This window comes from Sturnus vulgaris, chromosome 6, assembly GCF_052056855.1.
Source record: "Sturnus vulgaris isolate bStuVul1 chromosome 6, bStuVul1.hap1, whole genome shotgun sequence".
NCBI lineage: Eukaryota > Metazoa > Chordata > Aves > Passeriformes > Sturnidae > Sturnus > Sturnus vulgaris.
This window is the reverse complement of record NC_142248.1, coordinates 34,138,997-34,165,993: the sequence shown is the minus strand read 5'-3', so window position 1 is coordinate 34,165,993 and position 26,997 is coordinate 34,138,997. Positions and strand designations below refer to the sequence as shown.

Below are 26,997 nucleotides of genomic sequence, written 5' to 3'. Positions count from 1 at the left end.
GAGCCATCCATTAAACCCAGGGCAACAAGTCTGTTAAATTGCTGCTTCTTTACAAGGAGGGGGATGGCAGCCCTGGGAGGATTCAGCTGACATTTTAACCCCCTGATTCCCTAAACTCCCACTGAAGAGGATGAGGGAAGGCATTTCTGTGAGCATTCTGCATCTCCAGCAGCAGGTGCTGCCTCTGCCCTCGTGGGATGGGCGGGATGGGTGTAGGTGACCCAGCTCCACACAGAGACCTTCATCCCCAGGGCAGAGGTGGGGAGGGGGTCAGGAGTCCCCCTGGAACATGCAGTCTCTCCTCAGGCCTGTGGACATGCTGGAAGAAGGTTTTGAGTGGTTTCTTTTCAACCCAGAGCATCACCAGGCACAGAGCGAGGCCTCTTGGCCAATGCTGTTCCACTCGAGTGCTGGTGTTGGCTGGTTTATCTGGCATTTGGACAAATATCTTCATTAGAGCAGCCGATGGGCTGTGTCAGCTGTGAGGCCTAATGGCAGGGTGAGAAGAAAGTGTGAAATGTCCCTCAGAAAGAGCTAAATACTCATAAAATCATTGGATGGTTTGGGTTGGAAAGGACTTTTAAAGATCAGTCCAAACCCTGCTCCTGCCATGAGCAGGCACACCTTCCACTAGACCAGGTTGCTCAAAACCCCATCTGGCCTGGCCTTGAATACTTTCAGGGATGGGGCATCCACAACTTCTCTGGGAAGCCTGTTCCAGTGCTTCACCACCCTCAGAGTAAAGAATTTCTTCCTAATCTACCCTCATTCATTTTAAAAACATTACCTTTTATTCTATTGCTATCTGTCCATATGAAAAGTCCCTTTCCCTCTTTTTTATAACCCCCCCTTTAGGTACTGGAAAGTGCCAAAAGGCCTCCCTGGAGCCTTCTCTTCTCCAGGGTGAACACCCTCAACTCTCCCAGCCTGTCTTCATGGGAGGGGTGCTCCAGCCCTCAGATCATCTTTGTGTCCCTCCTCTGGACTCGCTCCAGAAGATCCATCCACATGTTGGGGCCCCAGAGCTGGACACAGGACTCCAGGTGGGGTCTCACAAGAGCAGGGTAAATATCAAGAAAAGATAATTGCTCCCTTCTTTCAGCCTGCTCAGCCTGACCCTGCAATGAGAGGCAGTGTGTCAGTGCAGATGGTGAAATCACCGTGCTACATTTGACCACATAGTAGTACTTTTATATCATTGCACAAACAGAAATGAGCTTTCTGATCCACTCTTGAGGCAAATTCTTTGCATTTATTACAGGATTAATTTTTCCCCAATGGCTGATGCATCAACCACCCCATCCCTTTCTCCCATAATCGCTGGCCTTAATTCAGAGGCAGAAGTGAGTCTTGGGGCCTGACCCTAATGCTTGCCTGCAAATAGGCTTTATGACTTATGCTGAACAAGACACCCGAGCAGTAACATTATATACTGGTTTCTATATTATATTTCTTATTCTTCTAGCATTTTCCTTATGAGGATCTCAAGGCTCACTGCAAGGTTTGACTAATTCTCAACAGTCATCTTTGCATTAAGTTCTTTTTGCTGAAATACTATTGCCAGGGCTGAAGATTGCTGTTCTTGAGCATCTCTCTACAACAGCATACAATAGTTTCACTCAGGACTGTACAAATAAATTGTGACAGCCACAGTTCCTTGCCTTTTATCATTTTCATTGAGGATTTTGACGTTCGTCTTAAAAAAATTTCAAATCCAGGAATAGTAAATGCCGAGTCATAAAAGCTTAAGGAAATGGGTCAAATCCAGAATGCAAGGCAGCATTACAGTGTCTGATCTGCTGTCTCTGATAATACCCTCATAAGACAAGGGTCTCTTTTTTTCCCTCCATTCCTGAATAAATGAATTGCAGCATGTATGAAATCTCCAGAGGCCATCTGTGACTGTAATTCATTTACCCACTGTATTATGGAACAGATTTTCCAGTGAGTTCAAAACTCGGGAAAGGGGGGAAGGGAATAGTATGATGAGAAGGATCTGTGATCCATATCTAAAAGTAAAAATATTATTCAGTTGTCATATTTGATGGATAAAGTGTCTGACACACCAGGCAAAGCCATAGCAACTAGATAAATATGTTCAAAACATTTAATTTTGATACATTAAGAATGAGTTGGAGCAGGACCTTATCGACACTGAAATTAAGCAGACATTTCTAAGTTCCTAAAAGCCTCTGATTTTGTTTAGTTTGGAAGAAAATTTGCTGTAGATAACTTGGAAGTGTAAGGGGAAGTTGGAATTGGTGCACAAAGGAGCAGCTCTGACAGGTCAGGACTAGCAATTACCTTTCTTCTTCATCTGTTATTTTCCAAGTGCCAGCAGCCCCTACTTCATTTGTGTTAGACCACAAGAGGCCTCTCAGCAAACTTACAGACCCTTGGCTTCTGCTTTTGAATTGAAATTAGTACATTCATTTACGACTTTAGCTGCTACAAAAATATTTTTTTATATAGGGCACTCTCAATATTTCTGTAGCGCTGTTAACATTCAGTAATTGTAATTAGTAACACATCCTCATGAACAGCCATTTGGTTATGTGGCTGTAAGCAAGATTTCCTCCCTGAGTAATTCCAAGGATGTCACTGAATCTGCAGCAGGAATGAATTTGGTCCATGGCAGCTGGCAGGGTTCGTGTTTACTCTGAAGTTCATGCTGAAGGGTTTTCATTCTGCACCAGGTTGTGTGTTTCTTCATAAAGTGATACTGTGCAGAAGAGGGAAATTCTGCAAACTTCTAAAAACTGTTTTCTGTAGACATCTGATCAAGAGTTCTGGCAGAGGGAGGAAATGTTCTCCTCCATGCAGTAATTAGGGGGCTCTGTTGGACCAGAGAGAAGTGAAAAGAAGGCAAGAGAAGGAGCAAGGCTCCAGAGGAGAAGCTTACCTTGCCAAAAGTCTGAAATCAAAGGAAAGTGCTGCACCAACCCCTTCCCCTTCAGCCCCCAGCACTTGTAAGAACCAGCATCAACTTTTTCCTCCTAATGCATTAGGCCCTCAAATATTTTTCTTCTGAGCCAGTGCACAAGTGAAGAAGACACACACAACCACTTTCCTTCTTCAAAGGATGGCAAATGCACTCACCTTGCCTGACTCATATGGTCTCTGTGGGGCCTGAAGAGAGCAATGGCTGGGGAAGAGCTGAGCATTAACAGTGCAGCTTCCACCTCTGGAGGAGTCACAGCTCCTCAGTCATGCAAAGCTGCCAAATGTGCTTGCCTGGGGACTGAGTGAGCCAAATACTGTTAATATAGCTCGATTACTGCTTTCAACTTGACCATCACAGCTCACTAGGGATGCAGTAAATGACAATTCTAGTTCTTTTTTGTTCACACCTTCTCATCTGTGGCGCAAATACTTTACAGAGTGCCCACAATGCTGAGTGTAATTTTTTTTATACAATACTGGCAAAACATTCAGTGACAGGACTTGGTACACACCAGCAGAACTGTATCATTTCAACAATTCATTTTTCAAGTAGAGAACTAAGACATTGGCAGAAATGTGCTTTTATTAGTGCAATTATGTCTATGCAACAGGCTTTTTTTGCATGCCTGTATATATATAATGATACCCATGCTCAGCAAAATTTGTAGTGCCAGGCTTGTCCTGGTGAATGCAGACTCTAGGCAAGAGGTTAGTAAGTAAAACCAGTGTAAACTCCTCTCTGTCTCAACCCTTCTTGTTACTCTTCAAAAAATGAGATGACAGTGAGAAATGTGACTGATTGCTTTGGCATTATTTACACAGGGTGGCAATTTGCTCCCAGAAAACTAAAATCAAATTCAAGAAAAACCAAAAATCATTTAGAGCCCAAATTTTCAAGGCTAAACGAGAAAATGGAAATAAAGGGAAGATACAGCAGTAAGGTTTAAAGCAAAGAATAATATCATTTACGTATGGAAAAGAAAAAACCATAAATTACAAACGAAGTGGCAGTTTTCTAAAAAAGAGAAGAGGAAAGTGGGGTGAATAGCAGATGACAATGCTGTTCCAGGAGGAAGAGGAGGGACCTGGGGGGGTTGTGGGAGTGGGAGTGGGCAGGATAAATAGGGCTGGACATGACTCTGAGCACAGGGCTGGTCCAGTGGGAGGGTGACACAGAGGTGAAAGCCTGAAGACACAGCACGCCCTTTGTGTAGGCACTGGACAGACCCGGGATTCCTGTTCTGCTTCCAGCTGGGCCATGGGTGCCTTCTGGTCATAGGGGGAGCCAGAGGCAAATCCGACTCTCCCCAGGAAGTCACTGCCAGAACTCGCCTTGGCTTTCCTTCATTTCACAGTCCAATGGCAACTTCGCACCTCGGGAATCTGGCTTTAAATAAGTGGTCATGTTTTCCACGACCAGCTGTGGGTACCTGACTTGCAGGAGACCACGAGAGGCAGGGTTGGAGTAAAGGCTCAGTCTCAGGCACAACCATGGCACACTGGACATGGGAGCTGCATCCTGGTGCTGCTGGGGGATGCTGATGCCAGCTCCCATCCATCCTCTACAGCTGAGGTGAGACCTCCAGGACCTATCTGCAAAAAGGGGATAAGCAGGGCTCTGCAGTCAGATCTGCCCGTGGATCTTATGAAATTCACACCCCATCTCCGTGCCATCCTGGGTTTCCCAAGGGCAGAGGAGGCAGCAAGGCAGCATCTCAGGCAGTGAAGATCCAGTCTGGGCACAGCCATCAACCTGGAGGGGCACTGCCATGCCAGGGATCTGCTTCCCATACCTCAGTTTGTTTCCTCAGCAATGACAAGAAAAGCCAAATGCCTTCTGTTAATAATCACGTCTAGAGAGACTTTTTAATAACACTTCCGATCAAGAGTCTCATTGCTTATGGTAAGAAATTCCAAAGTGATCTTATTCCACGTTGTCACTCTCTTGCTGTGCTTGGCTCTCTAGCTGTCTTAGGGCAGCTGGGGGGGAAAAAGTGCTCCTGGCACAGGGGAATGCCCAATCCCCTGAGAGGAGCCAGAGGCTGCACAGGAGCTGACCCAGCCCCAGCCCCGTGTGCAGGCAGGCTGGCAGAGAACCCGTGAGCATGGTCTCCATCAGACATTTGGCAGAACTAGCCCTACCCAGGGATCCTTTTAACCAGCAGTTACACTCATTTTCCCTCCAAAACCACCTTGACAGTGTTGTACTGAAGGCAGAGACCAACCAAAATCGGCTTCTGGCCATGCCCATGGCCACGGGGCACTCACACTCTGTGTCTCTCCCTCCTGGGCTGTCTCCAGCCACCTTGGACAGTGCGGGGCAACGCAGGTACCTGCCAGCAGCACAGTCCTCTCCAGAGGGCACCTGGCAAAGCTTCAGGAAAGCTAGAGGAAAAGGTTTGATGGAGAGTAAGGGTGAATTTCTGTATGAATGTAGTTAACCACTGCTAGTGCCTGCCTGCTGTGCTGGAAGGGCAGCTAGGGGGTCTAGCTATCTCCTTTCACTTCAGAGCAGTCCCAAAACACAAGGTTTCATCCCAGAATGAGCAATCTTGGCCACAGCTGTCTTTCTGGGGCCAGATTTTGAGAAGAGCTATTCCTGCACTTGTGTGCAGTGCCCTTGCAGACAGTGACAAATGGCTTGTATTTGTCCTTGATAAAATCCACGCCTTGTCTGAGTTATTTTTACAGCATTTTAACCACTAGTCAATCACCCAATTGCTGTGGGAAGAGCTAAATGCAGCACTTAGAAATAACCAGACACAGTGCAACAATATTGAATGGTGTATTTGGTACTGCTGCCCCTTACTCACCTCACATGGCAGAGTGCATGACCTGTGAGTGGCAGATGGGTCATGCAGAAGGGGAATGGCTAATGTGTGCACTGCTGGGTGATTCCTCCAGGACGGCAAAAAGGCTTTAATTTATTACGACAGAAACAGGGTCTAGAGAAAAAGGATTTATCATGAGCAGGAGGAGAAATGTAAGCGTTTTCTTTGGGAGCACTTTCCTCCTAGCCTTGGAAAATGAAGTCAACATCCTGGAGAGCTGTGTTGGATCAAGCTGGTAACTCAAGGTAGCTACCATGAATACAGGTGTCATGTTATTGCTGTCTGGATATCACATTGCCCTGGATTTTTTTGCCTATATTGAGATAAAACTTAGGTTCCTTAAAAATGGACACTAGTTGTGTTCTAGCACAGACAGCTCTTGCATTTGTGCAAATTTATTGATATTGGAGAGAGAAGAAAGCCAGAACTTACTGGCACCTAAAATATCTCTAAAATCTAAAAAAAATCACAGCCAGACATGCATGCCATGCTGTTCACTCCCTGCTCAGATGAGTGCAGGTAGGAGTGCCAGCAGCTGGCAGAAGGATCACTTCTGGTTTTAAACCATTTGTGTCACATCTCACCCATGAGGAGCCTGGCAGGCAGGCAGCAGTGAGAAAAGCTGGGCAGTTTCACAAGCAAAGTCCCTGAGGTCTGTGTGCTGGGAGCCCAGATCCTTTCCAGAGAGGTGTAATCCCAGAACAAAAGGCTGCCAAACGAGCCCAGCTGGGAATGGACTATGATCTGCAGAATAAGAGATGATCTGATTTTTAAAGGATTTTTGCTTGGAGGACTATAGGACCCTCCATGTGCTGACCTTGGATGCAATTGAGCTCCTAGTTTATATCTCTAATTTGCCCTGTTGCTATGGGAAACTCTTTTGGGGCACATGTGTGTGCATGCACACGAGGCTGTGCATGCTTCCCAAGGGAAGGTGGCAGACTCCATTTCCTCTGCCCCTTTTATACCACAGCCTGAAATATTTGTGTTTAAATTCCATTACATCGTGAAAAACCTCTTCTGTTCCAGCCAGCCAAAACCAGCTGCTATTTCTTCCTTTGTTTGAAATAGCAAAGCAAAACAGTGTTTACTTTAATTCTTGAGAGTGTCACAGATAATCTGTGGGATGGAGTCCTCATTTTCCATGCACTCCAAAACCATGGAGTGTCACGCACAGCTGTCAGTAGTAAAAAAAATGAAATCAAGTTGCTTAGCTCACACAAAAGCAGATAAAAGTTCTGTGTGCATTGCCCTATAAGAAAAAAAGGTGGAAGGGATGAGGAGAAGAATCTTAATGTAAAAGAAATGTGAGGATATTAGGCACTCACAAGAGGATAAAAGAATCTGAAATCTGCCAGTAAAGAGGGATCTGTTGCCTTCCTGAAGCATGGGGATCTAATTACTCTTTTCTTCCTTCTCTTCGTTATAAAGCAACTATTGCAGAACATAAATGACCTTGTAGACTCATGAGATATTCCTGCCAAAAAGCGTGTCCATTATCAAGTAATACATTTTCTGCTTGTGTAGTTCCAGTGTACTCTTTTGAAAAGCAGTAAGTTCTCTTCTGTCTCCCTTATCACATTTCAGGATGCCTTTAGTCATAGGACTCTGCTTATTCAGTAGTTCATGTCAAATCTACTTCAGTAAGCAAAACTTAGAGTTCTTTCAGAATTGCTTTCCTGTTCCCCAGTGAGGGAAGTGTTAGGCTTGCTCCTTCTCTCACTAAAATACATTTGGGCTTTGCTGTTGATTTCATGGAGGCCATAAAGGCATGAGACAATAGCTTTTGAGCCTAAGTCTCCCCAGAGCTATTCTAATTCACACCATCTGAAGTGTCTTTTAAAAGGAATTAACAGTGAAAAGAAAATAAGCTTTTGGGACAAGCACTTCAAAAAGGTAGAAACTAATTTAAAAGTTCATCATAGCTCAAATCCTCCTGGCCAGCTGTACTGTAGAGCATGAAACCTGGGTCTTTGATAGAGAATAACTTTAGGCTGAAATCAGACAACAATAATTCCTGACAAACAATAACCCCCAAATGCTAGAAGCAATCTGGAATGGGGAGGCTGCACCCCAGTGCCTTCAGGGACAGTTGTGACCAGTCCTCCCTCTAGCCCAGCTAAAGATGCTGGTTGGCATCAACTACAGCCAGACCATGGGCCATCCCAACAGGTTATCCATGCACATGAACATGCAGTGGGAATGGTCACTGCAAAAAGTATATTATAAATGCATCTCAGAATCCCAAATTCAGGTAAGTATGTTGGCCTCTGATGTCAAAACCTGGATTTAAAGGCTTTGCTTCATGATACATTTAGTGATACAATAATAGAAGATTATGATTTTGTTAAGAGTGAGTAAGTATCCACTATTTTGGCTGAGAGTGAGTCTTTTGTTTGCTCAAAATAACTCATAAATTGGAGTTGTGCCCTTAATAATACAGCTACTTGCTTTCATTTAAGAAAAAATTAAAATTGTTACTGCTATTGTGTCTCAAATTTTATTCAGTCATAATGGTACTCAGGTTTTTATTGTTGCTGTAAAACATTCAGGCATTTGAGTCCCATGAATGGAACACCAACCATCCACGTGTAGTGCATTTTCTATCAGACAGTTGCAGGTTTGCAACAAAAGAAAATTTAAAAAAAAAAAAAGGAACAGAGTTTGCAATAAAAGAGTCCAAGAAATGCAGAAAAATATTCTAATTTTTTAAAGAGATGTTTCTTGCTGGGAACCGTGAGTTACAATCACCTCTTCAGCGTGCTGAAATACTGAGAGTCCCACATTCACACCAGGGTCATTAACAGCTGTCCCATAAGCACCATGCTCCCAGAGAAAGTCATGTTATCACTGTCATTTTGTGCTTCTCTCAAATTCTGACACAAAGAAAGCTGAACTTTTCCATGCACTCACATTAGATGTTTCAGGCTTTTGTTGGCCTAAGAAGTCCAGTGTCATCAACAGGCTGAAGTTTGTGGCTCTCCCCAGCTCCAGCCTCAGCTCCCTCCCATCCTTTTGACACATGGAAAGAGGGCAAAATCTGAGCATGTTTTAGTACAAGACAAGGCTGTTGCTCAACATGCTGGCCAAATAAAGCTGGATGTGGACAAACAGTCCACTTCAGCAGCAAATAATTTGGCTTTGGCATGATTAAGGCTGCTCTTAACTTCTCAGTGCAGATGGGGCCAGAAAGTTCTTTTGCAGAACCTGGAGTGACCCAAGCCTAGCTCCTTATGTTCCTGGAAATAACCATGAATATTTGAGAGAAGATCCCCTTCAAGGATTGTGTCACTGTCCCCACTCACAGAGGGACAAGGAGAAGCCACAGGATGCCTTTCAGGAGGTTACCTGGCAGTTCAAAGGACTCAGAATAACAAGCTGGTGGGATGGGCCCTTCACAAGAAATCCAGTTTTTGGCATGGGAAAGCTTTCCCAAGCCCAGCATCCCTTTGGAGCCAATGTTGCCCCAGGGAGATGCCTGATATGGCACCTGGATGCCAAATCCTCCTGCCCCTGTGCTGCACTGCACCCTGTGTCTCCTCCAGCCATGGGCAAAACAAACCTGGTTTCTGACTCTCTTCAAGGAATTAAAAGGCAATCCCCATGGCTTCTGCAGGAGCAGGGTTTCTGGCAAAACACTGAAGAACCACTGATTTATTGGGCCAAGCAAGTCTCCAACAGCTCATCACAAAGTTCTCCCTGTTGATCTGAATACTGTGGATAAAAATTAAGAATTTACAGCTTCTGTTTTCATTTATTTTGTTCAGTTCAAGTTTTACCTTTTGTCTCCAAAATAGGCATATAAATGGGTTTTTTAAATGACCTTCTTTCCTACTAGCAATATCCCAGTAGCTTTGTCTGTGTGGATGTGACTCCCAGGCTCTTTCCATTCTCACTGCTGACCTGGGAAAGGTTCAGTCAGATCACCTGTAGATTCCAGACAAGTCAAGGGTATCAGTCTCACTGTGTCCCAGTTTTCCTTTTCTAAGACAAAATACAGTGTAGCATTAGATAGTTCCACCTTTCTCTATGCCTGGAAAACAGCTTCATGCTGGAGGAGAAATACTCTTCCGAGGTAAGACTTATTTGATATGGACTGTCTTAATTTCTTTGCCATCAATGTCTTCTTGTTCTGAGACAAGTCTTCTGGTCCCAAAATACAAATATTCCCTCTCAAAAATAGGGCTATTAATATGTGTGTCACATTAAATGGAAAATATCTATTGATATTTTTCTAGAGTACTGATAAAATAATGACACAGAACAGCCTTATAACTACCTCTAAGCAAATATCTATGTCTATCTGTATCATAAGGAGCAGATCCTGATTTCAAATGAATTTGCATCTTGTAGTTTATTCTTTTTTAAAAACTGCAAGGCTAAATCTGCAGCTTGTGTTTGTGAGAGAAGACTTTACAAATGTCCATTGCACGAGAAAAAGCTCAATCAGAATTGAACCTTTTACCACACACAGGATATGGTCTTCATCCAGGAAAGACAACTTGAATGATTGGTGGATTTTTATGTCTAATAAAGCATTAACTGTGATCTAAATTTTCCTGCAGTTAAAGTATTTAGAATGGCTCTTTCCTGTGTGGATTCTCTGATACTCTCTCCTCTTCCCAGCTGTTTATTTAAGACAGAAATTGCAGGAGCATCTTATCTTTGTGATTTCTCCTTCTCAGTCAAATCTGGTTAAAACTGGTCCATAAGTTCAAAAGTTACTATGAGAAGAGCTGTGAGAGATGCACAAACACAGACATATACATTGACCACATAGGCTTTTTCACCCAAATTGAAAATAGAAAACCAATGAAATACACAAAAACTACTTTAAATGATGAAGGCTTAGGCTTAGGCTTAGGCTGGAGACAGGCGGTTTTTTTCCCCCCTCTTCAGTATTACCCATCATTTTTTTGCTGTCTGGGCTCAGCATGCTGATGGGGTGCAGGGTAACCCACCAGCCCTGGCAGCAGTTTCTCTGATGTGAACACCAGGCAGTTGTATCACAACCCCATTTTTTTTTTTCCTAAAAGGATTAGGACAGGGGTGCAACTGGTGCCTTGGGGGAGGAAAAGCTGCCAGTCGTGCCCTTGTATCTAGGCTGCCACATCATCCTTTCCACGGACTCTCTCCAGGGAATGCCACTGCCCCCAAACTTATATATATTGATATCACAAATAACCATAGAAATGGGACTAAACCAAGACTCAGATTGGAATTTCTGTGACAATTTGGATCAAAATCCTCATGGCAGGACCCATTGAGAGCCTCCAGCTTTAGGACTTTGGTGACGTGCCTGCAAGGGTTTCTCAGTCTTTCCCCAGGATAATAAACCCACCATCCTGTAAGGCCCCAAATCCATCTCTCTTAGTGAAGATGATGCACTCTGATGTACCTCAGTGAAGCACAGATTACCCGAGCAAAAGCCATCAGGTCAATTGAGCAAACAGCAGCTTTTCGCAGGAACGTGATCTGCTTGTCTTTGTTTACCCAAATCCTAGGATTTCTCAGCTTTGCAGAGAGCCATTTTCATTCCACCTGCTGCCTGCCACAAAGGTGTAGTTGTGCTGCCAGGTAAAATGGAGACGGCTGCAGAAAAGCACCTAGACTGCATCAACAAAAGTTCTTAAACATGAGGGAAACATAAAGAAAAAAAAAAAAAGCAGGACATGTAGCTCAGCCAATGCAAACATGTAAGAAACCCTGCAAGGGCTCAGAAGAGAAACCAGATTGCTGTTGAAATAGCTGGTTAACATTTTGTCTGGAAGCACAGCTTCAATAAAAATAGGTAAGGAAACCAGCTAAGGACCCCCAATGGCAAACATATTTATTGAGAATCCAATAAAAGTCTCAGAACAAATAGCCTGAAGGACCTGTAGACACAGCCTCTGCTGTAATAAAAATGCAATACAAGGCATCAGGGAAATGGTAAAGGAAAAGGGCTGCTCCATGAGAAAACCAAACAAGAATCCCAGAGCATGAGGCCTGGAGACACAGGCTGAGATGTAATAAAATAACCGCCATTGGGGAAAAAGAAAGAAAAACAAAACATCTAACAAAGGCACAAAGAAGCCCCAGATACCCCAGCTAGTCTAGAAAATCACCACAAGTTGCCGTAAAAACACATGGGAAAATAGGAAAAGGGTAATGGCTGCAAAGTGATCAACTCCTGCAGGTACCTAAGGGCAGAGCGTAGGCGAAAGTGCACAGGAAGCTGTGTCAGCTGCAGTAAACTCTGAGGGTGCCTAGGAGAAAAGGCTGTAAAAGGTGACAAAACAGCAGCCTCGGAGGGGCTAAATCTCTGCATGGGAGAAAGATTTACTTTAAATCCAAACCCCACATTGCATGGAGCTGGGGGTTTTGTTTTATTTGTCTTGGTCAGCAAAATTTTTTGGTAAGTACAAAAAATGCTAGAGAATTTCTATCATAAATGAACAGGAAAATTTGTTTTCAGAGACATCTGCTAGCTCAAAGGTTCGATCTGTACCCGCTTATTGTGAATTTTCGTGTACCACAAAAGCAGCCAGAAAAACCGGCAATTATCGTCAAAGTCATTGTCATGTTAAGTCCTGTTAATGAAAATTGTATAAAAGAGGGGATCGTAAGAACAAGCACGACTATTTTAAGGCAAGTGAGTAAATTGAGAAAAGAAGGTGATTTTCATTTCCTGGCTTCAGCCACATGCTGCAGGTCACGGCCATAAAAGAGCAGTTACGGTGGAAAGGTGAAGGAGGAGCTGGGACCTTGGGAGCACAAGGGACAGGACGGGACAGGACAGGACAGGACAGGACCGGGCTGCCCGCTCAGCTGCTGGCAATCCCGCACAGCCTGCTGCTCAGGGACAGGGCTGCACACTCACTTTGCTGTGCTTTCCTGCGCTTTTCTGCACTGCTCCTCCTCCTACCATCAATGGGCGAGGGCAGCAATGGACACTTCTGCCTGGGCTCTGCAGGAATGCCCTCTGGACACCCCGAGGTGCAGATTTCACGTGGTTTTCTCCAGCTTCAGAGGAGCTGTGACACACATAATAACACAGGTCTGCAGCGGAGATTTGTGTGTTCCTTCAAAAATGTATTCAATCCACATTTAGGGGTTTTGCTTCTAAAAAAAAAAAATATCCATATCTATACCTATATATATACGCAATTAGACATACATACACATGCTTCTTTTGGAACAGCTGCAGAATTAATTTGCTTGGATATGTGCTGGAAGTTGGCAGTAACAAAGTATTTTTTTAGGACATCAAAAGCTGACAGTGGTTTGGATCCACTTGTCAAGTTTACTTCTCATTGTTGACAAGGAATTATGTCCTTTTTCAACAACACTTCTTCCACCTGTTTGTCATCTCTGCCCCTTGCACCAATCACTTCAAACCACCCACACGTATGAAATTGTCCTTCCTGAGTTGGTCTGCCTGGGCTGAGCAGTCCTAGGGTTTCCTGGGCACAGGGTTTAATGGTGGAGGATGTGGGATTAAGATTTATGAATGAATCCCCAGGCAAGCATGTAGTGAGCTGTTCCTCACAGCTTTAATCTCTCCAGTTCCCATCGATACTTTGGGATAGAATTTGCCCTTCTTTTGTAATTTACAGTGTTGCTCCCTTTCAAGGACACTTCAAGTTACAGACACATCTTCCAGCCCACCTGAGGTGGATTTATCCATCATATCCATGCAGCTTCCATCTGCTGCTATGCCCCGAAGTGCTCCAAGGACACGGTGGTGTCTGCAGTTCACCAAGCCACACGTGCAGGGGTGCTCTCATCACACGCAGGTCTGCAAGGGAGAAAGCCCAAAAAGACCAGTTAACAGCAGGAAGGTTAAGCTCAGAAAGGTTAAGCTGTTATGTCTGTGGTCCAAAAGAGCAATGAGGTGAGCTCATTCCACCAAGTCTCTTGCTAATCTGGTGCTCTCATGGGTGTGAAATATTATCAGCTGTTAGAGTTATTAACCAGTGTTAACCAGGTAGTGCATGCACTGAGCTATGTTTAAGGTTAACTGTGCCATTAAGGGCTTACAAACTCAATTAGAGATTTTAGTGCTCAACAGCTAATGGTTAATTTCTGCAGATGTCCTGTTTCCAATTACTATTCATATATAATGTAAGCAGCATGGCATCACACTTCAACTCAGACAGACCGATTTTTTTAATATATATTTTAGACCAGCAGAAGGTTTCACTTAATTGTGTAATACCAATATTTAGTATTCCTGGAGTGTCTTTGAAATCCTTTTTAAATCCCAACTATTTTCACCTTTCCTTTTCTATTACTATCACTGTTCCCCATGTCACTTGTGCTCATCTGACCTCACAAGGTTACAGAGATGTTCTCTGCATTGTGCCACGACCCTGCTGCCCAGCAGGAAAAAGGGCTGCTGCAAAGTGGTCCTTCTGATTCCCACAGTCACAGGGAGAGACTCAGAGGTTTTCTTTTTTATCTCTCATTGGAGATGATGTGGGAAGCTCACAGCCCCCAAAGTGTATGGAGAAGCTCAAATGCAGATTTAAAAGCCTACATTTGATCCCGCTGAGCTTGGAAATTTTTAAGCAACAAAAACCCTCTTGTAAGACCAACTCTGATAAGAGACAGTTTGACTAAATCTGCAGAGGGAGTTAAGCGAAAAGTTCTGAGTCCTGGCATTACACCCAGGTGGAAGGAAACTTGCTGCTGTCAGTAAAGAAAAAGAGTGAATAAATCAGCTCTCAACTAATGAGCCAAATAAATTCATAACTGAATCACCCATTAGGAAAAATCAATTACTTTCCATACATGCAATTGTGATAGTCCTCCTGAGAAGGACATGAACATATACCTAGCTCTGCACATACCAGTAAATCTATGCTTATCATTAACTCTAAGTTAAGAATACAATTAAATTGAAATTAAATACGAAATGTCTTGGGAACTACTCATGAGCTTGAAATTCAGACATTTAACTGCAATGTTGAACTGGGGCCTCTGGGAGAAAAGGACCCCAGGGAGATGCACACCACACTAGGCTTGCAAAACCCTATGAGATGGTTTCACAAACCCTTCCAGCCTTCTAATGACTGTGCTGTTATTAAAAAGGCATGTCCCACCTCTTCTCCCTGCCATGCTTCCCCAGCATAGCAACCAACAACGTTGTTTGGCCAACTGCATCAGCAAATGATCTAGACAAAAAACAATCCCCCCAAAAGCCCAGTAATTTTCAGATGGATGTGTTCCTTGACTCATATGACTGCAGGTGCTGTCCCACAGAATGGAGGAGTGGGAGGACAGGGTGATCCCACCTCTTCTGGTGGCTGCAAAGCCATCAGCTGGTCAAGCTGGTAAGGAAACTCTGCGTGCTCTGAGGGGCTGTTACACATGTCACATCATTTGAGAAGTATTTGCAGTCACTTCTGACCTGTTTTATTGTGCATGAAATCATGGCCTTGATTTGGAGTCACTCTTTCAGGTACAAGAGCTTTTTGGATGATATCTAAGGAGATGTTGTTCTTTGACATTTATAGAGGTGCAGTGTCAGTGCCTGTTATGGATATTGAGGTTAATGTTAGTCTACAGAAAAGGTGTGAGCCACCCAATGATAGAGATCTCCTTTTTTTCTGTAAGAAACACCAACAGGAGTTGATGTTAACCAATTAACCCCAGTGGTGTAAGTGTGCTCAGCCATTTTAAACTGGGAAAGATTTATGCAAGAGTTTAACAAAAGAGAGATACAACGTCAGCTATTAAATGCAAAAGAGGCAATGCTAATATAATAGAATATAAAATAATTATCATGGATGGGAATAACAGATGGTTAGGGCTCAGAATTTGTCTAGATGTCTCTGAAGTTTTGGGATGAGATCCATCCTTCTCAGGTGTGCATGGAATTTACACTGTGCATGAAGCTATTCTGGGCAGGGGTCTCCACTCTGGTGGTTGTTCAGAAGCTGTGGGTGGAACTCCAGCAAGATTTTAGATCCTAATGCTCAGTGCTTCTTGCTCCACATCTCCCACAGAAATAGACTATTGAGCACCTCTAATTGCCCCCCACCAGGTCCCCAAAGGGGAGAAACTCGCCCACACAAGCCTGTAAATGGAATGCAAGAGAGAGAAGGAAAAAGGCATGACAGATATTCATCACGTTCTTCAAAGCATCACTGGATGAGTTTCACATGGGTTGTGCGGGTATGAGCAGTATGGAACACATCCAAAACCAAAGGATTCATCTATTAAAATACAATGTGTGGCTTTTTCTTTCATTTAAATTAGTGGGAATGAAGGAACAGACAATCCTGCTTAAGGAGTGATTTTCACTTAGCACATTCACCTTGATGAAGATATTTATTTATATCAGGCATTTACTTTACAATGGCAGTAGCCTCTAACCAAGACCAGGCCACCAGAGCAGAGAATAACCCCACCTCCCTACAAAGAGACAAGATCAGGAGGAGCTGCAAGGGTTTCTCATAGGATTTTTTTCTTGCTTTTTTTTTTCTTTCCTCTCAGTAGAAACTCAGAAAAGCACTCAAAATGTCTCACAAATATCTTGAATAATTTGGCAACCGCAATGTTCCACATCTAATTTCATTACAGCACATTGAATGTTTTGGGGGTTTTTACAATGGTTTTTGCACCTTTAACGACATGTTGATTATTGCATTTTGAAATAACTCACTTCTTTAAGAATAACTTAAGTGAAAATTTCATTTAGAGTTGCAACACCTGGAGAAAATCAACATCATGTGACTTGTAGGCACTTCTAAACAGGAAATACTCCATTTATTTTTTTAGCTGTGTTTGTGTAATAAAGTCTAGCATCCAAGTGTGAGCAACACATTTTCTCGTTTTATTAAACAGCATGAAAGGATTTATTACTTCTCCACTGAATGCACTTCTGGCACCAAATGGAGCTGGACAATAATTGTCAGGCACTGAGTTTAACATTATGAGAAAACACCTTTGGTGGAGTTCAGAGTTTATTGTCTAATGAAAAATACACCTAGATGGTGAGGCTTCCTTTGAGAATTTGTTTGGTGAGTATAATCTCAGGTACTGCTGCTAATAAATTGGATTCTTTGAAACAGAAATTAAAGGACTGAAAAAATATCTAAGACAGTTATTTCTCTTTTCCTCCTCCAGCTATGCAAAGTTCCCTGAGAAGGAAAATAAAAACAGAGGGAATGGAGAACATTTCTTTTACCACTCAGCAGGTCAGGGCTGTGAGGTGCTTGCAAGAGCCATGTACCACATTTGGAATTTTTCTCTCTTTCTCCTCTGATCTTTCTTGAATGCTCAAGCTGCTCTTTCTCCCTGGCCAGGGAAAGGCTTGAAGGACTTTCCTCTCTCTTTTTGTTTAATTCCCTGTATTTCAAGGGAAAGTTGCCCCACCCAGGGCAGGAAACTTGAACAAGGCCTTGGTTGGAGAGAAAGTCAATGAGTGTTTTGCAGGTGTGCAGCATTCTTGTACCCTCGGGAGTTCCCCAGGAATGGAGACAGATGGAAAAAGGGTGAGATGTGGTTAGAAAGATGTGGTAAAAATTGAACTCCTGCTCTTCAGAGGATGAGCAGCAGGGACCAATCTGCAGCACCCTGCTCTGAGTTCCCTGCATCTTGTACAGGCAAAGGTGCCTATGCAAAGAGCCTGGAAAATGTGGCAGTTTTATGCTCTCTTGACTCAGTCACAAATGACTGCTCAAAGTTGAAATAATAAAAAGGCCCTGTGTATCTCTAGAGTCCAGGGCTGACAAATTCTCCCCGATGTCTCTGTGGAGCATTGCAACACTCAACATTTGATTTGTTTTCCACTGAGACTGGCAGCGCACGTGTTAGAGGTTTAAGGTTAACTACAGGAATGGGAATAAGCTTTACACAATCCCCAAATTAGGGGCTCTAACTAATGAAAAGCTCCCCCATTTACTGCCTTCCTCTGTGCAGTACAGCAGGCTGCAGGCACCCCGGCGTGTCCCGCTGGGGAGTGCAAGAAGGCGGGGAGGGGACCAGGGGTGGGACTGGTCCCTAAGGCAGAGAAGCACTGTCACCATCTTTATTGCCACAGTCTCTCACACCCCCTTGAAGTTCTTGTAAATTGGGTTATACCCAGGAAGCCTCACGCTGTTGTGCACTGCGGTGCGGCGGTGGGGCTCGCTCCCATCCCGAGATGCGGGCGGGCGCCAGGAGAGGGCAGCGGTGCCCGGCTCTCGGCTCTGCCCTGCACTGCCCCGCTCTCGGCTCTGCCCTGCACTGCCCCGCTCTCGGCTCTGCCCTGCACTGCCCTGCGCTCGGCTCTGCCCTGCCCTGCCCGGCTCTCGGCTCTGCCCCGCTCTCGGCACTGCCCGGCTCTCGGCTCTGCCCCGCTCTCGGCACTGCCCGGCTCTCGGCTCTGCCCCGCTCTCGGCACTGCCCTGCACTGCCCGGCTCTCGGCTCTGCCCTGTTCTCGGCACTGCCCGGCACTGCCCGGCTCTCGGCTCTGCCCCGCTCTCGGTTCTGCCCGCCCGTCTCCGCAGGCGGCTCCACCAGCGAGCGCCCGGCATCCAAGGAGATCTGCTGTGGCAACCATCGAGGCTCTGATGTGCTGCTCTGCTGCGGTTCATGCTGCCCGTGACAGCACACAAGCCGCCAGACACACAGGCATTCGTCTTCCATCCCTGGCTGCAGTGCAAGCCTCTTTTCAAGGGGATGCAGGTTTTAAGGTTTTGTGGTGAGGCACAACATTTTTAGTATCGCTTTGTTGCATTAGGACAGGGAGTAATGATTTCAAACTAAAAGAAGGTAGATTTAGACTAGTCATGAGGAAGAAATTTTTTACAATGAGTATGATGAAACACTGGCACATGTTGCCCAGAGAGGTGGGTGGATGCCCTATTCTTGGAAACATTGAAGGCTTAGCTGGGCTAGACTCTGAGCAACCTGATCTGGTTGAAGTTGTCTTTGCTCATTGCAGAGAGTTTGGACTAGACGACCTTTAAAGGTCACTTCCAACCCAAATTATTCTAAATAGCTCTTACTCGGTTACTTTCAGTTGCTTCTTCTGAGTTTAACTGATCCTTTTCATTTGTATGTACTGCAGATCTCATTGGCAATGCATAAGAACCCCAGGTGAAGCAAACTGGTAATAAAAGAAAAGCTTGTCTACTGGTCTATGGTTATCACAGAAGGAATACAGAAAATCACAGTCAGTAAATACATTTTAAAATAAGATAAATCTTGAAAATTGTTTGTACTTTTACATATTAATGTCTTGATGCAGAAACCAGTTATGCATATAATTGATGTTACCATCGTGATAATCCCATCGTGGTACATTAGCTGTAGGTATTTGCATTTTTATAGAAAGTCACAATATGAAGCCACAGTAAGATCTTCCAGTTCTACCTTAGTAGCAAGTTGCAGGATTTTATGTCCTTATGAACATGTGGATAAATGACATTTTGAGGAAAATTATTATAATTAATTGGTGTTATAGGATCATGACCTGGTTATAAATAACAAGGTCATTGCTAAAATGGGGATACTTTCCAACCAGTTTTAAAGTTTGTCTAGCAAAAATAGGTCAGGGCATGCTAAACGGTGTTTCAGGTAGTTCTGAAATCAGTTTGGAGGAATTGATTTAGAACTTATGTGAGAGGTGTAATGAAATTTTGCAACTTCTGGGAAATCAGATCACATTTATGTGATTCTGCCCTTAACATGGAACTTTGGTTTCAAAAAGCAGAATAATAAGTAAACCTCAGAAATCAAATGCAAGAAAGAGACGGTCAGAAAATGCCCTGAGAACAGTCTTTTTCTTATGGGATAGGTACGTATGGCATGAATGAATGGCAAACTTCTGAGGCAGCTCTTAGGGGCATGTTAATTACCTTCATAATCCTGACTCCTCACAGATCATAGATGTCTCCTTGGCAATCAGACCCTGGAGTCACTGATAAAGGCTTCATTTGGCTAGGAAATTACTCCTTCTGAACATTGCAGTTGCACACACAAAGGTACATACTGTATGAAGGCCTGTTCCTATGGAAAAGTGCTGCTGGGATTCGAGCCATTGCTTATATTTGCACTTGGTCTGTTTTTTCATGAAGTCTATCCAGTGTGATAGTGATGATAATTCTTGCCTGACTAGACAGCTCCGTGCCTGGACACTGTTCCCAGAGACTGAAAAATCTAGCCTGATAATCCATATTGGTGAGGCTGAAGTGTGATAGGAGTAAAAATAATAACAAGTATTTTTAAATATGTGTCTACTTCCAAGTTTCTACACAGAAATCTAGAGCTGGCACTCCCATAACATTTTTACAGAATGGACATTGTTCCTGTCTGACAATTTCAGCAAAGCAGCTGAGCATGTGTTTAGATATGAAGGACAGCGGGAATGGAGGGAGAGAGAAAAACATGATCAAATGTGGCTATTCTTCCTAGGTGGGTCTGGACCCTGGAGATATTTGGGATGAGGAGGTGATCCTTAGAAATCAGGTAGTTACATTAGGGTTAGCCTGAAAGGTGTTACCTCTCAAGAACAGACGGAATTGGAAAGACTTATCTCGTACTGGCAAAATATATAACAACACATATACAAATACATAGCCAGCCTCCAGGTCAAGTCCTCTCCAGCATCATCCCCACGGAATGCATGCACATGTCAATAATTCCATTATGTCAGCGTCTGGAACTTGTGCAGGAAGAGGTTAATTCCGCCTCAGCCTTTACAAAGTAAAAGCTCTTGTTATTTTTGTTTTGGTTTGGTTTGTTTTTTTTTAAACTGTGTGAAGAAAGAGGCAGGCTTTAAATATTTGTGTAGGCTGCTTGGCAACAGATTGCATGCGATCTTTACAAAAACAATGAGCTCTCATAGAATTTACATTGTTTGAACTGGGTGCTAATGGCTCCTGACCATGGTCAATGGCTGCTCTGTGGGCAGGAGCAGGGAGAGAGGTGTTAAATTGTGCATTGTGTGCTGCTGCTCCAGCTTTCCCAGAAAGGCACTCACTGGCAGCAGTCGAGGACCAGGGCGGGAATAAAGCCGTGGCTTTTACAGCACATAAAATGCATGAGGTGAGAGCTGACACTGCTGTGGCTGTGCACTCAGGGCTGCTGTTGTGGGGTTAAATCTGCACACACGACATGGTGCTCCCAGATACAACCGATGGCTTCAGGCCTGTCTCCTTAGGTCTCAGGAAACAGCAGTGTTCCCAACATTTGTCCTTCAGAAATGACTTCTACTGTCTGCAGCAATGGCACTATTAAGGAGATTGTAATCCTTTCCCTATCAGGTGGGAACTGATTTAAAACTGATATATCATCTGTTCAGCTGTTCAGGAAAAGCAGAGCATCCCTGTGCCTGCAGTTGTTCAAAAATAATTGAAATCAGCTCAGAAATTATGAGAGGTCTCAAAGCAATAAGCACTACTTACTTTGCTTGTTTGTTTGTTTGATTGATTGGCCCTTCACCTCTAGGATACAACTGGAGCATGTTTTCTTAAGTTTCTTCCAGTACTGCTGGAGCAAAACCATACTTCATCTCTCCCCCAAATTTTCTTCCTGGCAGGGAAAGGGACTTTCAAGCAAATATCTTTTGCAACAGCAGTGAGAAGAAATATGAGAATTTCTGGTACTGGTTTTGTAACCCTTTCCATAATCTGGGGAGATTACACATTTCCCTGCACTGACAGCCTTAGGTTAAAGAACCATTCCTGGTGATCACAAAGGGGTTAAGCACATGCAGTACCAACTGATATACTTGAAAAGAAGACATAAAAGAGAAGTGAACATGGGTGTATCTGATACCCTACCTTAAAACATGCACAAATAAAAACTCTGATCACTGTTGTTTCACTTTTACCAGCCGAAATACAGGCACTGCTTTCTGTTTATGCAAGCAATAATGAAACCACATAGCTTTCCTGAAACAACCTCCACATGAAGACACATGAGTGTAGCAGTTCACAAGAGCTGGGAGAAGTAGGGCATAGTAAAAAGAGCATCCAGTCCTATAAATAAGATAATATGAATTCAGAGAAATTAAGTGACTTACATATGATCATGTATGTCCTAAGCCACAGCCAAATCCAAATTAATATCCAGACTTTTCAGATTCAGGTGGTCTGGATTGAGTGAATGATGCTGATAATGTTCTGTAGGTGTGTCACTATTTGTGTTTTAACTCTCAGAACACAGCTAAATGGGGAAGATGAGCTCTTGGCAAGTATCACCTGGTAACAGGGCACCCACTGACTCGCTGAGCCTCTCTTTGCAGATACCATGTCAATGTTATGAATCTTTATGAAGTTACATAAGAGGAGCAGGAGGCAGTAGCTTCTTGTGCACAGATGTGTATGACTAGAAATAGTGCTGATTAAACCAGACATTCACATGCTCATTTTACAACAACAACACTCTTCTGTTTCCTCACATATTTATTAATTCCATACATGTGTATATACACGATAATTTTATACACACCTTTGGCAGAGAGGCCATTCAGGTTACACACGGGTATGAACAGTGCTACAACAACCATCTAGCAACATGTATTTTCAAATGTTGTGGCACTGACTATAAATTCAGGATAACCTTGCAAAAATTGACTGTGTGATTTAGTGACTGTCTTGCTGAATTGATAGAAGAGGATTAAATTATGACTATCAAACCATTCACCTTTGTTAGTGGATCTAATTACAATCTGTTTGATAGCGACAAAAAAATGCCATCTGACGGCAGCTTTGTAGCTTTGTGAATGAGTGAATTAGTTCCACTGGCTAAGCACTAACTGCAAACTGTTATCACTTCACAGTTGCTGTTATGACTTTTGCTTTGCTCAATGGCTTCATTTCCCAAGGTAGAAATCTGTAAGGAATGGAATTAAAATACTTTGACCTAGTCTATGCAAGAGCTGGAAAAACAAAAAGAAAAGCAATACTCTTTTAAAATAAACCTCACAAAACTAAAGGCAAAGGACCATTAGACAGATCCTCTGATACAGCTTTTATTTTGCAAGTCATTATGCTACACACAATTAACCCACTTTTGAATAAACTGTCCTGTTAGTATGGCACATCTTCTAGAAAGGCAGCTCTCTCTCTGAAGACATTAAGGGTTGGCAGATCGTAATTTCTCTGGATGACTGACTCACTATTAAAATCTCCTCATTTGGATTCATCTTGGCTTCAGCTTCTAGCCATTGGTTTTTGTCTTTCTTGTCCCCAGTGCATTAAAAAACCCCTTAAGGCCTGGTGTTTTCTTCTTAAGAAGGAAATTAACTGTGTGTGAAGAGCCCTGAAGAGTTCATCAAACACTTCAGGGATGTTTCTCACCAATGATCATAAGAAAGAGCTCCTGGACATATACATATTTTTAAATCAGTTGTGCAATAAAATGCAAGATTTGTAAATGCTAGTAAAAATCACTGAATAGAAAAGGCAGAGCTCTCCAGCATGCCCACATGTGGTCACACTTGTACCTTATCCTGAAACCTCAAAATCCTCCCATAAAAATTCTTTTGGATCAAATGGGATAAGCCATTGACTTGTATAAAAACACGAGAAAGAAAATCTTTGATTTTCAAGTTTTGCACCTTTTGACAGTCTTGCTAACACTTAATAAAACTGGAAAATTTGTCAGATTTTTATCTCAACAGTTCTGCAATACTGGAGATGAATGTTGCTGTTGGGACTTCTATTCAAGCCCATCACTTGCAACTGTGTTGGTTTTGAGAGGTAGGAGATTGCACCAAATGCCTTTTCTGGGCTCTTTGAAGGGGAGGATTAAAGGGTATTTTCCATTTCCAAAAGTTCTTCTCAGATTAGACCAGCTGAATTTTATACTGTGGTATCTATGATCATTTGCCAGTTCAAGCCAATGGAGCTGCAACATAAATAGATGTATTCCTAAGCCTCTCCCAGAAGCAAAGTACAAACATTTCCATCAAAACTGACTTAAGTGAAGATGCTTCATACTTTTGCCTTCCTCTTTAACTGTTGTTCATTTTTGCAAAGAAGTTACTATAACAGGGAAAACAATGCATAAATACATACAAATCCATCCCTTTTTTATTCCCTCAACCCAACTCTGTGATACAGGAGGGACTGGGTGATGCAGAGGGAGGTTGGACTGGGGAAAGGCAACATTAACGAAATCCCTATACTGAACCACAGGCAAATTGTCATTTCAGCCTGCATTTCCATGGTCATGCACACACCAACACCTACAAACTGAGCACAGAAAGTTCTTTTTGGTATTCCACACCCACAAAATATTGCTGTTACTTTCTCTCCAGATTCCAGATTTTTCTGTTTAAAGGATGTGTTTGAAATCCAGAGCCTGATTTGGAAAAGAGGACAAGAACTGGTCAGATGGAAGCAGGCAGCCACCTCTCATTAGAAACACTTCCTGGCTGGGGTGCTGGTCACCAAACCAACACTGAGGGCCCTGCTGACCATAGCAAAGTAGGGACATCAAAACCTGCTTAAGTAAAGGCTCCTCTGTGTGTTGTGATCTCTAACATGACTTTTAAGGTGATTAGTCTTTAAGAGTTTATTGGTTAGAGGGTGACAAGCCCTGACTGACGCTCCAGTTAACTGTGCTCAGGTGAAATACCACCAACCATGACTTTTGAACTGCCTCTGCAGGCACCACACGGACATTCCTACCACTCCTCAAGGTCACACTTTGAAACATGATAAAGAGAAACTTTCTAAATCATCAACTTCCTTCTGCTAAGGAATGACTGATGGGTTTTAATTCTTCTTATTTTCAGAGGCTTCTGGCAGAACTGTGGCATTAAATATTCAGTGAAATATAAGTAAGGCTTGAAAATGCCTGCTCTGAAAGAACTTGGAATCATTAGTGAGTGCATCTCATACTGCAGAAGTCTCCGTCTGGCAGGTTATGCACTGGAATCATCCATTTCTTACCTCAAAAAATTATCAGTTTATTTATCAGCTACAGGGTACAGTCCCTCAATTTGAAGCATTTATTTATTTTTGTTACTTTCCAAGCTAATATTATTTGGGAAGGTCAGGGAAGGAAGCCCTTCTCACATCTCTTTCATAATCAAACTGACTTGACATTGGATGTAAAACTGAAACCCCTTCTTCAAACAGAAACAAACAAACAGGAAAAGATTGAATTGCTTCAGAAGGGTGCTGCATTGACAGGCAGTTTAGCTGAATGTTGCATTTGAAGAATATTTGACATCTCCAGTGCTGTGAAAGAGGTCAGGCAGTTCAAAAGAAGCCTTCTTGCTTGCTGGCTTCTAAGAAACCAATTCATTTTGTTACTATGGTGAAGTACGTACAATAGATCCCACATAATTCATTCCTCCACAAACATTTTATTGCAAAAATATACTGGTTGCTTTTTGTAATATCAAATATTATTTCAGGGCTTGTAGATTTTGTTTCAGACAGGTTATACCAGGAAATTACAGAAAATTGTAATATACTAGAGATTTGAAATCTGCAGATGGAAAGCTGTGTATAAAAGTCAGCAATATTAGCATTGTTTATACAGCAAATGCAACTGCAGTGCTTGAACACTAATTATTACCTGCTGCCCTGCTTCCAATCCTAATATTCATGGGGTAAAAAGCAGACCAGGCAATCTCTATTTTCACTTGAAGCTTTCATTTCTGGTTGGTGTTGGAGAAGGCTGATTTATAATTTACCCCATATTAAATATTTGTAGTTATGTCCAGAAATAGTCTATTGCAGGGGCCTTGACTTGTATCTCTGGGATATACAATGAATGTACCACAAGTTTCTCTAATCAAGATAATTCAGGCAGAAGAAAGTAGCCAGGCCAGCCAGGATGCCTTGAAGCTGAAAATTGTGCAGGAATGGCCACCCCTGAGCAGCGTTCAGCTGGATTGCTTCTTCCTGCACAACTTCACCAGCTTACACCACTCTGCAGGACTCTGCTTCCACCATCATCCTCTGCAGAGACATCCACACACCATGCAGGAAGCCCTGACACGGAGTTGGCCCCTCTGTTTCCCGGGTTATTGTTTAAGGCACTGCTTGCACCAGGCTGGCATCTCTACCATTGCATGGAGACCAGACAGAATGGAAACATGAAACTCATGTTAAGGGAGCGGATTCTAAAGAAATGCAAACTCCTAGGAGATGCTCAGATGCTCTCAAGGTGAAAGCTTTGCTTTTCTGGTCTTTTTCCTGTCCTTTAGGGTGCTACACAACATCTAGAGCTGCAAAAATGATCCCTTTACTGCTACACATTGCAACCTTTGTTCAGTATCTACTGGGGAAACAAATCTTCATAGTGTGCTGGAGCACACAGAAGGGAATCTGAAGGTCCTGAATTCAGCTGGTCACAGATGAGTGAGAGCAAGTCAGGCTCAAAGGGGCAGAATTACACAATACTGTCACATGGATGAGACAACTGCATCCCACATCCATCAGAAACAGAAGGAAAATAGAAGCAGAATAAAGGGAAAAAATAGCAAACAAGTTTCTAAAAACTAGATGGAACTTTTTCTATGTCAAGTCCTCTCTGAATCAAGGAAGGGTTTTGCCCTAGTATGGGGAGATTTTGAATGAAAGGCTCATGGCAACAGAAAGAAATCAGCTCCACAAGTACATAATATTCAAATGAGTTTTACATAACAACTCTCCTTTTCTTCCAACTTTCATCTGCACGAAAGAACAGCAGAAAATCAAACTGAATTAAAGAAAACCAGCCGAAGGCCAGAGAACAGCCTTTCCCACTGCTTCTGTCAAATACAGCACACATGTTCTCAATAAATCACACCTTAAAATAAACCACACTTACCAAAGAAAATGAAAAAAGAACTTAGGGAGGACTGAGAGTGACCCACACAACACCACCACACCAGCTGTCCTGATGGAGAATCAGAAGGAGCTCACCTCTACAGCTCTAGCAGATGAAAGCTGTCCCTGTGATCCAACCCCATCACCCCAAAAGACCCAGACTTGAAAACGCTCAAGTGCATTTTGTTACTAAGTCAGTCCAAACAAACTTTACCTTGGTAGCAAGCATAAAAGACAAATCCACCTTCCAAGTTAGAAGCCACTGTAACTCCTGGCATTATTCATGGACTGTGTGATGAAACTTACACATAACACGTAAAGACCTTCCAGCAATTTCCATAGTCTATTTATTGCCAGTATGTGGCAACACTTGTGAATCACTGTGGTTCATCAGTGTGGCCTATGTGGTGGACTTCTGGGAGTAGAGGAAGGAGGAGACACAGCAGAGGGAGGCTGCTCAACATCCAGAGCT

The 26,997-nt window shown here is 43.1% G+C and overlaps 1 long non-coding RNA gene across 2 annotated transcripts; it reads right to left on the bottom strand.

Moving 5' to 3' along the window:
* Nucleotides 1-1,305: 1,305 nt before the first annotated feature.
* On the bottom strand, nt 1,306-26,669 carry LOC148223410 (uncharacterized). 2 transcript variants are annotated; one of them, XR_015804223.1, is made up of 3 exons: nt 26,527-26,669; nt 13,425-13,554; nt 1,306-12,878 (listed from the first exon to the last, which is right to left on the bottom strand). It is a non-coding gene; the product is annotated as an uncharacterized LOC148223410 (long non-coding RNA). The 2 variants fall into 2 exon arrangements; XR_015804222.1 differs by lacking the exon at nt 26,527-26,669 and adding an exon at nt 21,776-21,884.
* Between the last annotated feature and the right edge of the window lie 328 nt (nt 26,670-26,997).